This window comes from Malurus melanocephalus, unplaced genomic scaffold, assembly GCF_030028575.1.
Source record: "Malurus melanocephalus ecotype Western Australia unplaced genomic scaffold, MMel_1.1 scaffold_136, whole genome shotgun sequence".
Classification (NCBI taxonomy): domain Eukaryota; kingdom Metazoa; phylum Chordata; class Aves; order Passeriformes; family Maluridae; genus Malurus; species Malurus melanocephalus.
In genome coordinates this window covers 990,301-1,001,540 of record NW_026623368.1, presented here as the reverse complement: position 1 = coordinate 1,001,540, position 11,240 = coordinate 990,301, and positions in this window count along the sequence as shown.

Sequence of the window (11,240 nt, the reverse complement as noted above, 5' to 3'; positions counted from 1 at the left end):
CTGTATGTTCAAGAGTTTGCATTCAGCTCCATTATATAAYGTAACCCTGAAGCTACTCCCTTTTGTCAAACATGCACTGTACTTGTTTTCTTGTGAGAAAAACACGTGTGCAGATCACATCCATCTTACGGTTTCTGTGTCCCATTTTCCTGGCTACATACTCATTTAATAGGCAGTGGAAAAAAATAAAAAGCTCTGGYTGGATCTTTTCAAAATAAAATTCTCCCTGGTTTTCCAGATAGAGTTACAGAATAACAAATCAATGCTGCCTTTGTGCAATGCCTGCATGAGTCTTATTAATACAAGAGTCATAACTCTGGAATGGAGTCTGTGGAGATAGAGGGATATCTGGCCTTGCTATCAAGGACTTAAATAATAATGTACATTGCCGAATGCCAAATACTTAAGCCCTKTCCCCCTAATTTTCTATTTTTTCAGTGCCTGAACTTTTAAATTAGTCTGGCTCCAACTGAAGCAATACCTTGTGTCTGAAAAGTGGTTAATGTGGGCCTAGTTTAATTGCATGAGACTTGTTCCGAGATACATCCCTGCTAGCTGGTGACTTGTATAATGTTGCAAACCTTCCAATCCCCACATGATAACGTGATCCTTCTGTATTTGTATATTTAGGAAGCATCATTCTATTGGCACGAGACAGAAGTACTTGTTGAGGATATTTGGTGGCTCTGAGCCGAGCGCTTTCTTTTCCATGTATTTTCTAAGACCTGGAGTCAGACAGCACCTCTGAGATCAGAAACAAGRGGAAGATTGAACAACTGAATCAGAATCTAGAATCAATATTTTAATAACRAGGGAATATTTTCTTTAAAGCTTTGTTTAAGTGATTGCTGTGGTTACAACTCTATAACCAGGGCATTCCATTTACACAAATAATAATTTAATTTAGCCTGCTTTTGAATYTGTTTTCTGCCAAAGAATATATTGAACTGCGTGGAGGTCTTTCCTTGCTCTTGGACAGCCTCTCCATTTGGTGCAGTCAGCACAACTGGGGGATCATGGACCTGGCTCTCCGCAGTTTTGCACTTGCAGGTGCAGGTGCAATGTGGAGAGTCCAAAGTCGGATGGGGCAGCAGCTCTGCAGCAGGTACAGCAGGATTGCTCACCCATCTTTCTGCTCTGTGGAAAGATCCTGATGGAAGCAGGTCTCAACAGCTGCCTGTTTGTGCCTGGGAAAAATGAGAAATGAGTAGCTTGCAGCCGGTCCAGGAAGCCAAGACCTTTGTCAAGGTAATTGACCTCTGTCTCCTAAATTCTGTGGAAATAGTATTGTCCTTGTTTATGTCAGAAGATTTGTACTAGTGCTTTGGATAATTGATGGACATCAGAACTTTGGAGTACAGGTATTGCTGAGAGCAAGCATTGTACAAATTAGTCTAGTCATGTGTTTGGCAGATCTCATTAGCAAGGAATTCTTAATAAGAATTATAATATTAATGAGGGTTTATCCGCTAAATCCCTTTCACAGGAAGAAAAGAATCAGAAATCTGACTCATATGGTAAGGTGAGGACATTGGGCTGAAGGCATGAAAGAGATGGTGGGAGAATTAACATTGCAGTTCCTCTCTGGAGGGTACAGCGGAGCAGGGCTGGAGGGAGAAACAGCTCTGACTCAACAGACTGGGGGAGAGGTGGAATTAGCACTTTGGTGAAGACTAAGAGAGCTTCACTCAGGCTGTTTGATGACTCATTTCGTTTATTTGCAATATAAAATTTAGCTGGTGAGAAACCATTGTCAAATGCAAAGGGCTTCCTCTGATCTCTGTCTTGTCATTAAGGTCGCTGGAGCTGGTGGGAGTTACACATAGTCACAGCCCAGTGCAAGAAAACTGAGTTTGTGGGTTGCAGTCAGCTTTTGCTGAGGRTGGTGTCTGCATGCTGGCACTCTTCTGTGCAGGGATGGCAGTGTTGTCATGGCCTTACTGAAGTTCTGTTACTTGTGTAGATTTTGATGTGCGTCATGTCTGGCCTCTGGAGAAAAYGTGCTGGTGGGAGAGGAGCGCTGGAGGGCCCAGCCCTGCTCTGCTCCTGGGCTGAGAGCAAGGCTGCCCTGTTGTCCCTTCACCACTCCCCGCCTCCCCTGCACAAACACACACCTACACCTAAAGCAGCTGGACTTTGCAGGTTGGATTACTGTTGAATACTCTCTTCCCTCTGTGCTTGGCTGCTGATTAGTGCAAATGTAGTTTTGTGAGGTAAGCCAGAGAGAGTAGGCCAGATTTTAAACTTGGTATGTACAATCTTCAGAAAAAATAGTTTGTAACCCTGAACTCTCATTTTCTTCTGATTGTTTTGATGGAAGCCAAGGCACGATAATCGTGCATATGGGAACTTGCACCAGTTTAACCGTGTCAATTTGAAAATGTAGGGAGCGAGAAATATCAGTATTACACTTCTGAAAACCTGTAGTGTGGCATTGAAGACCTCAAAATAAGTCTGACTCTCCTCCAGCGGTACTGTTGCTCCCTCTGACTGCTGTAGGTGCACACTGCAGGGACACAGGGGAAGACATTTTGGACAGGCTTTTGAGTCCTGGAATCAGCAGTGCTAGGGCATRGACCATGTGAGAGGTTCATCATGTTGTCTTAACCTTGCCCCTATCTTTTGGGATCAAGCTGATTTTTCACAAGTCTTGGCAGTTAAGTAGTTCCTCAGCTGTGACTGACTCTTAACTTATGTTGTTTCAGCAGAAGTTTTAAAAACAAAAATACATTTCCAACAGATTTCAGAAGGGCTATCACACATCTATTGTTCAGACTGGTGGTTGGAGAATCTCTGGGAGATGCCTTGTAGGGTATGTTTCTGTTTAATGTACTTAAAATGATAYGTATGCAGTTGAGTGCCCCGTTTGCAAGTTTGCTCATAGTACCCAACTGGGAGGTGCTGACGACTCTGGGGGGTGGAGAGGCCTTGCCAAGGGATCTGATTAGATTGGAATACTGGGCAGTGATTCATGGGATGAAATTCAACGAGTCCAAATGCCAGATTCTGCACCTGGGATGGAGTAACATCAGGCACAAATATAAATTGGGGAGGAGAGTCTGGAGAGCAGCCGTGTCCAGAGGGATGTGGGGGTGTTGGCTGGCAGCAGCTCAGGGCGAGTCAGCAGTGTGTGCCCAGACAGCCGGGAGGGCAAACTGCATCCTGGGGTGCATCACACACGGTATCACCAGCAAAGGAAGTGATTATCCTCCTCTAAATGCTGCTGCAGCCTCCTCTCGAGCACTGTGAGCAGTTCTGGGGCCCACGATTCAAGAAGGATGTGAATGCATCCAGAAGAGGGCAACAAAGCTGGTGGAAGGGCTGGAAGGCATGTCCTGTCTGGAGTGGAGTTGTCTAGTTGTTTGGAGAAAAAGAGGCTGAATTGTGAACTCGTTGCTCTCTGAACCTTCCTGAGGAGGGGAYTTGGAGAGGGAGGTGCTGATCTCACTGGAATCCAGTGATAGGATGCATGGGAATGGTTCAAAGATGCACCAGAGGAGGTTCAGACTAGGCATTAGAAAGCCTTTTATTTAGCAAAAAGGTGRTCAAACACTGGGCCAGGCTTCCTAGAGAGGTGGCTGATGGCCCAAGACTCTCAGTGTCTAAGAGGCATTTGGACAGTGCCATTAATAACATGCTTCAATTTTTGGTCATCCCTGTCAGGCATCCTGTCAGTCACTTGGACTGGATGATCACTCTAAGTCTCTGTGCTGTTCTACTCTGTTCTAGAGCGGCTTCTCATAGGCCACTATGACAAGACAAAATGTCTTTACAAGACTGACTTAAGCTTCTTAACCTTTAAGGATTAGAAAAGACCTTTGCTTGTTTTGTTTTCTCTGGTTGAACGTAGCACACATGGGTGTGCTTTAACCAAGTTCTTGTGCTGCTGCATTTTTCTCCTTAATCCTTGTAACATTTTGCTTGGCAAGCAGGAACAGTACATGTGGAAAGTTCATACACCTGTGTAAATGTTATTGTTAACAATTACTGCTCTGATGGGGACTTAGAAAGTTTTGACAAAGCCTCAAGAGAAAAACTCTTATCAAGCACAGGAACCTGAGTCTATGGGAGTTAGAGCTCAAGTAGCTGTCACTGTGTCACACACCCTGTGGGAGCTGTGGCTGCAGAGGGATGAGGATTTGGCATTCCCARTAGACCTGGATGAACCTACCTGTCAGCCAACAGGGTTTTTCTGCTCATCTGGCACAGCTGCCTGCAAAGTCATCCCCTGAGCAAAGCCAGACCAAAATGATTTGGTTTGCTCAATCATTTTCATAACTAAATCTAAAGCTCACTGAGGCATTTTCACTACATTGGGTTAGAAAATGATTACATGGGGCTGCTGTGCTGGAAAAGTTGGTGAGTGTTTCCACTGTGATGGAGTTCATGGTGAAGTACTGGGTGGATGAATGGGGAGTGGTGGCTCCTTTGCTTGGATAGCAGCAGTGTGAACAGGCAGGGAATGCACTGCTGCAGTTAAATTGTACGTGGGTTTTCTTGTTGTGGAACAAGRATGTCCCATGTCATCTCAGCAGAAGAGCTGGTTTTGTTCAGCCTGGAGAAGGCTCTGAGGGAGTCTTAAACTGATGATGGGAGGCAATAGAGAACACAGTGATGCATAATGGCAAGGAGAGAGGCCAAGGGCATGGGCTGCGCCAAGGAAGATTAAATAGAAGGAAAAAACTCACCATGAAGAAAAATCAAATATGGGAACAAGTATCCAGAGACATGCAGTCCCTATCCTTGGAAATRCTCAAAACTGACAGGACCTGAGCAACCTGATGTAGCTTCAAAATGGGTCCTGCTTCCCTTAGGAAGGGGAAGTGATCTCTAGAGTTCTTTACCAATATAAGATATTACACGATTATAATTTTTAATGGTTCTTAAATTAGATGAAAGCAATTAGTCTTACTAAGCAGTAGATATTGCWCTCAAAATAATTCACACATTCCCTACCCACATTTTACAAGCAGCATTATGAGGCAGAAAGATCATTCATTTGTCTGAGACRCAGGGTCCCAAGAGCGGAGATCATTATATAAAATGTGCAGGAGTTCCAGGTGCACCAGTGGTGTCTGCATTCTGAGCCTGTGGGGTTCTCCAGGGTGCAGCAAGGAACCCAGGTGCTCCCCGAGGAGAAGGGCACCAAGCACAGCAGCAGTGTCGCTGCAGCTGTGGTGTTAAAAAGTTTACACCACTAAAATGTCTCACTACATCTCTACAGGTCTGTAACAGAACATGATGCATCATATGATAAATTACATTAATATATAATTAAGATGTTAGGAAGATGTATGTAAATTCACTGGTGGATTTACAGGATATGAACTGTGGGGAGTTGGCCAGGAGCTGCTGACTGGTGCTCAGGGATGGACTGGGCATCAGTCAGTGGATGGTGAGCAACTGAACTGTGCCTCGTTCATCTTTCTTGGGTTTTATTCCTCTCTGACTCTTTGTTATCTCCCTTTTCATTAGTATTRTTATTGTTRTTRCTGTTATTAGTATTGTATTTTAATCTATTTCAGTTGTTAAGCTGTTCTTATCTCAGTTCCTGGATTTCATCTTTTCTGATGTTCTTTCCCATCCCACTGAGAGGGTGGAGGAGTGAGGGAATGGCTACATGCCATTTAATGACCAGCTGGGGTTAAAGGATGGCACCTTGCTGAGGAGCCAGCTGAACGTGCCATGCTGTTGTGTACCACGCTTGTGAACTGCAGTTATTTTTATCTGAAGTGTTATGGGTGTATTTAATGATGCAGAAAATGTCAAGTGAGAGAAATGGGTTGACCAAGGCAGGTGCAGAGATCTGCTGCTAAGACATTTCTCATGGTGGCAGGTCCAKCTCTTTCTGACTCTGTGTCAGGCTGCTATTTCTGTCATCAAGGCTTTCCTGAACATTCTCTAGCTGTACAGAATAGCACCAGTTAAAGGCGTGGGTTTGTGCAATGGGCTGGCAGTCTAGTGATGGTCTAGAAGCACAGACTTACATCAACTGGAGACAGTTTTGATTTTAATTCAAATGTGACTCTGAATTTCAGGAGGTAACACGGCACTACCAACCCACAAGTAGAGGCTGCCTCTAGTAAACATGGCATGGACTTCACTGATTTTCTTCTTTCTGTGAAAAAAATATGCCTCATTCTTTTGACAGTACATTCAGCTTCCAGTGTAAGAGAAGCAGAGTCTTGTGTTATGGGATGCTGTGGTCTATAAACATTGATTTAGTAACATTTTGTTGTACAATAAGGAAAGAAAGAAAGAAACCCAGTACATGCATATTGCTGAGTTATTTTGCCAGTTAGCCTCTACCACAGGGACTGGGAGCAGAGAAGTGATCCTTTAACTTTGAGTATCACCTTGCTGCTGGCACTTGACCTGTTCTGCTGTATGAGATCCCAGGATGTCTATGGAAGTGCGAGAGCTTTCTCTGTGTGCAGAGGATGTAACACAGTTCCAAGGACTGCAGCCGGTCATTATGGTTGTGTGCTGGATATTGTGTCTTCCCCCTCTTTTTTGTAAATCTCAGACTGAGATTTAAAATACAACTTTCCAAATTCTGTTTTCATTCCCAGAGATGTCTGCTAAAACAAACAATGGAAAGGCTTCCATTAACTCTGAGAACAGCATTATACTCCAGAATTAACATCCAAATATGTGGATTCCTTTATGAGCAAAGGATGGGTGGAGTTCAATTAGCAGTTATGGTCATGAATTGAGGTCATGTTTCCAGAGATACTGTCAGAAAAAATAGCCCAGTGGGATCACTGCGATGATCTGAGTTAAAATTAGCTCTTCTTGGTGATTGTGGTGGTGTATTTTTAACACAAATGGTTTGAGTGACCCAGTTCAAGTGCAGCCATGCAGCAGCACAGTGATGGGGGCAGGGCAYGCAGCCCTGGGAGTGATGCCTTGCATGGGGGCACCGGGGAGCAAGCTCTAAATCATGTTCCTGCTGGAGCTGGCATTTTATTTTTATTTCTCTGGAAACTGGTGAAAACACATGGGAAGAGATAGCACGATGACTAGCACCACTTGACTCTCCCCTTGGGACTTAAGGTTTTTTTTTCTGTGTAGGATTGACTGTGACCCTGGAGGTGTGTTCAGCTTGCAACCTTTGTTTTTCAGAACCTGAACTAGCTGGCAGCRTGCAGGCTGAAGCTTTCCAGTGTTAGCCATAGAGCAGCCACCTAAACTGAGAAAACAGAAATTCCAGAAACCAAATGAATCTCAGCAAATGCTGATTTTTAAAAAGCTATTGCTTTTTTTTTTTTTTTTTTTTTTTTTTTTTTTTTTTTTTTTTTTTTTTTTTTTTTTTTTTTTTTTTTTTTTTTTTTTTTTTTTTTTTNTTTGTTGTTGCTATTGCTATTTCAGTAATGCTCTCCAAGGGATGGATTGAAAAGGGATCTGAGCATCACAGTGCCCAACTTTAATATTGCTGACATCTGACAAATCATGGAATGATGAAGCTAGGRGGGACTTTGCAATATTTCCTGTCTGGGTGAGGTCTGTTGTGGTCCATGTTCCCAGGTCACACAAAGCAGTTCTCCCAGCCCTGTTATTTTGGAAAGGTTCCTGGCTCTGTGTCCACTGCACATCTCACTGGACTGGCACGAGGGGATGGGACCTCGGAGATCTCTCCAGTCCATAAACCTTTCTTTAAGGGGTTCATGTACTACATCTTTTACCTCTGGGCTGCAAAGTCCCATACTGCCACAGCCTGCCATTTGAAGGAGCTTTTTTCCTAGAAAACTGCCCAGCTTTGGAAACTGGAAGTGCTGTGAAGAGTGATACCAAAGGAGCTTCTCATGGCCTGATGGGTTGGGGACATAGGATGCTCAAAAGCCCTCTGTCCCTCTCAGTTTCTGCACTGAGTAAAGCAGTAGCACCATAGTAAGGCAGTTTTGAGACACATTGGAGCAAAAAAAAAGTTGTTTGTTTTTTTTCCTTTGCAAGATCAGTTTTCTGCTAAGTAAAACTTCAAACCAGCCCACAGCTGGGTCAAGAGGTACCAACACCCAAATAGGGAAGAAGACTGTGACACTCAGCAGAAGTGGGAGAAGCCCTTTGATGGTAGCTAGACTTGAAGAAATAACAAATACCCTGCTGCTGACAGCAGTCATCCACCTGGTCCTGTATTCTGTCACTGTCTGTGGCAGCAGGAGYATCACACTTAGGTAGTGCTGTGTTTAGGTAGTACGTGAGCATGACTTTGGTACCTCTGAGCTGACCTAGCAGCCTGCTTCTGCAGTCCTTCTGCAGAAGGACTATTTCCACTTTATCCCTCAGCACTCTAACAAAATGGAAAATAATCCCTTTTTCCTTAGTTGGATTAATTTCCTGTTGGGCTATTGAGTTAGATCAGTTCATCAGAGGGCCAGAGCCAGCAGAGAGGAGGGTCCATGAAGCCATAGCTTGAGAAAGGAGCAGGACGTCTCCTGGCGTAGAGACAGAGAGTTCTTGGAGTAGCTCACACAGTATTGTCAGACCTGACCCAGATCTCGTGTGAAATGAAACCTGAATTTAATCATATTTTGTTCTGTTTTTAACAAGGTGTGTCCAGCAAGTTGCAGTCACCAGAATAGGTTTAGACCAGCCATTAGGTGGGAGAAGTGTAAGACAGGGCGAAGAGCTGTGGGAAATCAGTGAAGTGGAATCATGGAATCCTATAATAATGTGTCTTAGAAGGCACCTTAAAGACCATCTGGTTCCAACCYMCTTGCCATGGGCAAGGACACCTTCCACTAGACCAGGTTGCTCAGAGCCCCATCCAACCTGGYYTTGAACACTTCCAGGGATCCACATCCACAGCYTCTCTGGGCAACCTYYTCCAGTTCCTCACCATCCTCATGACAGGGAATTTCTTTTTCCTATCTAGTCTAAAGCTACTCTCAGTTCAAAACTGTTTCCCTTTTTACTATCCCTTTTTACCTGCCCTTGAAAAAAGTCTCCATCTTTATTTTATAGGCTGCCTTTAGGTGCTGGAAGGCTGCAACAAGAACTCCTGGCAGCTGCCTTTTCTTCAGTCTGAGCAATCTCAGCTCTCCCAGCCTGTGTTCACAGGCAAGATGACGCTCTGCCTTTCATCCTTTCTGAGGAGAGAATGTGAGCTGGAGCAGGGCAGCACTTGGTATTTGCATGAGCTGCGAAGTGGAGGCCATGACCAATATTGATTTTGTGATCAATAAAAATTGCTTTTYTGGCACTTTTTCTAAGAATAGCTTCATTAAATGCAAATGTTGGCTAAATTCTAATTGAGGAAATCCATTCTATCTCTGTCAGGGCCCCTGACGTATTGTCAGAGTAAAATRCTCACTTTGTAGGCATAGAAGACTGGCTAATGGCCCTTGGATGGGATTCTCATKGGAGTCAGTGAGAAAGCAAAAGCAGCTCCTCTTATTTATACCTGCAGGTAGCTGGACCTTTATTTTCTGCTGATGTCAGTGTCAGAATTGTGAGGGGAAGGTATGAAAAATCAATCAATTTCATCATTGAAAGGTTTTATTTTGTTGCCAGATTCTGTCTGGATTCTCTTCTTAAGGTTTGTTCTTAGTGAAATGCTCTCTGTATTTCTGCAGTGTGTTACTGTTGTGTTAAAACCCAAGGCACGTGGCCCTTGGCCCAAAGTAAGGTCATAAGTCATGCCTTAACACTTACAGCTTGAAAAGCATTCTGGGATACTGTGAAAGCACACTCTGTGGTGTATTTTGATAATCAATGCATAAAATTATTCATGCAAATAAGAGGGCTTCCTGAACATCCTTTTTTATTCCCYTTTTTCCATATTATTTTCCYCAGGAAAAAAAAATGTTCTACTAATACGGAACTTACTTTCTTGATCTGTGAGCATGAGATATTTTCTTCATTTCTTCTTTGTCTCATGGCCACAAAGTGCAACTTTTAGCACAACCTTAGAATTGACTTTTTTGGTGCTAACATAGAGTATTTTGCTATGGCTGCCTTTCTCTCAGTCTGGGTTATAAGCATTTTATCTGCACCTCGTAGCTGAAGCTAACTAACTTTGTCAGAGATGGACTTGCACTTAAGCCTTTACTTTTTTTTTTTTTTCTTTTAGGCATAAAAATATTTTCAATGGGATAAACAGGGAAAGTAATCTCAAATAAGAGATGCATAAAGAAAAAGACCCCAACAATTAGTATACAAATACAATGAAATATAAAGCTTTTTCCAGTCTTCCACAGGATTTAGTAAGGAAGAAATAGCTACCATCACCACCTCTTCTCACCCTCAAATCTGTGCCTAATCGTATGGGAATAAGTATGTGAAATAAAAGCAAGACAGAAGGAGGCAACCACAGAATGCACCAGGACTGGTGAGATTTCCAGAGTAGTAGTATGATAACGATGAACATGGGGAAGACACATCTCACCGCCACTTACTGCCTCCAAATGAAGTGTCGTGGGTCTCTGTGCCTTGAGTGCAGGGGCACCTGAGGGAAGTGCAGCAGTTGCCATCCCAAAGGCTTTTCAYGAGGACACTGATGCTGTGCAGAGTCAGTTTTGTATTGGGTACCAGTTCARGAAAAGAGCAAGGGAGGCCAGGAATTAATGTTGAATGAGAATGAGAGAATGCAGGTTAGCACACAGAAACTTGTGATGGTGATTTAATCTTCCAATCTGATGCAGTGGATGATGAACAGGCCATGAGTTTACACATAAACCATCCCCATAGTTTGACTCTAAAAGCTCTGTGCAGCCTGGGATCAGCCAGAATTTTCCCTACCATTCCCATCTCCTATAAACACATGAAGCCAAATCCTGAAGCTAAAAGCTGTGAAGGTCACTCTTCTGTGCTTTCAGTGTGTATGTGTACRCTGAAAGCAAGGAGGAAACTGCTGGGATAAAATGCAGTTGTTACATGGTATTAAAGAGGAGAAGAAACAGGTATGTGAGCATTAACTCACTGAGTAATAGGAATTGCAAGTGTTAGAATAACAAGGGCAAAAATGAGGAAGGTGGAGTAGAGTGGGAGTAATTTTCCCAGAACGCTGTGTATTTATTCATGAGGAATGATGCTGTAAGAATAAACTATGTAGGAAATTTTTATCCTCAGGATCCTTGTCTCCCTGCTTGCTGGAGTTGGAAGGTATGAGACATCAATTACATAATTAAAGATGTGACCATAATGATAATGCAAAATGGAACCAACCTCAAGTTACAAGGCCATTATTATTGAATTGGATATTTGAATGTATGAGAAAACATCAGCAACTGAAGGCTATT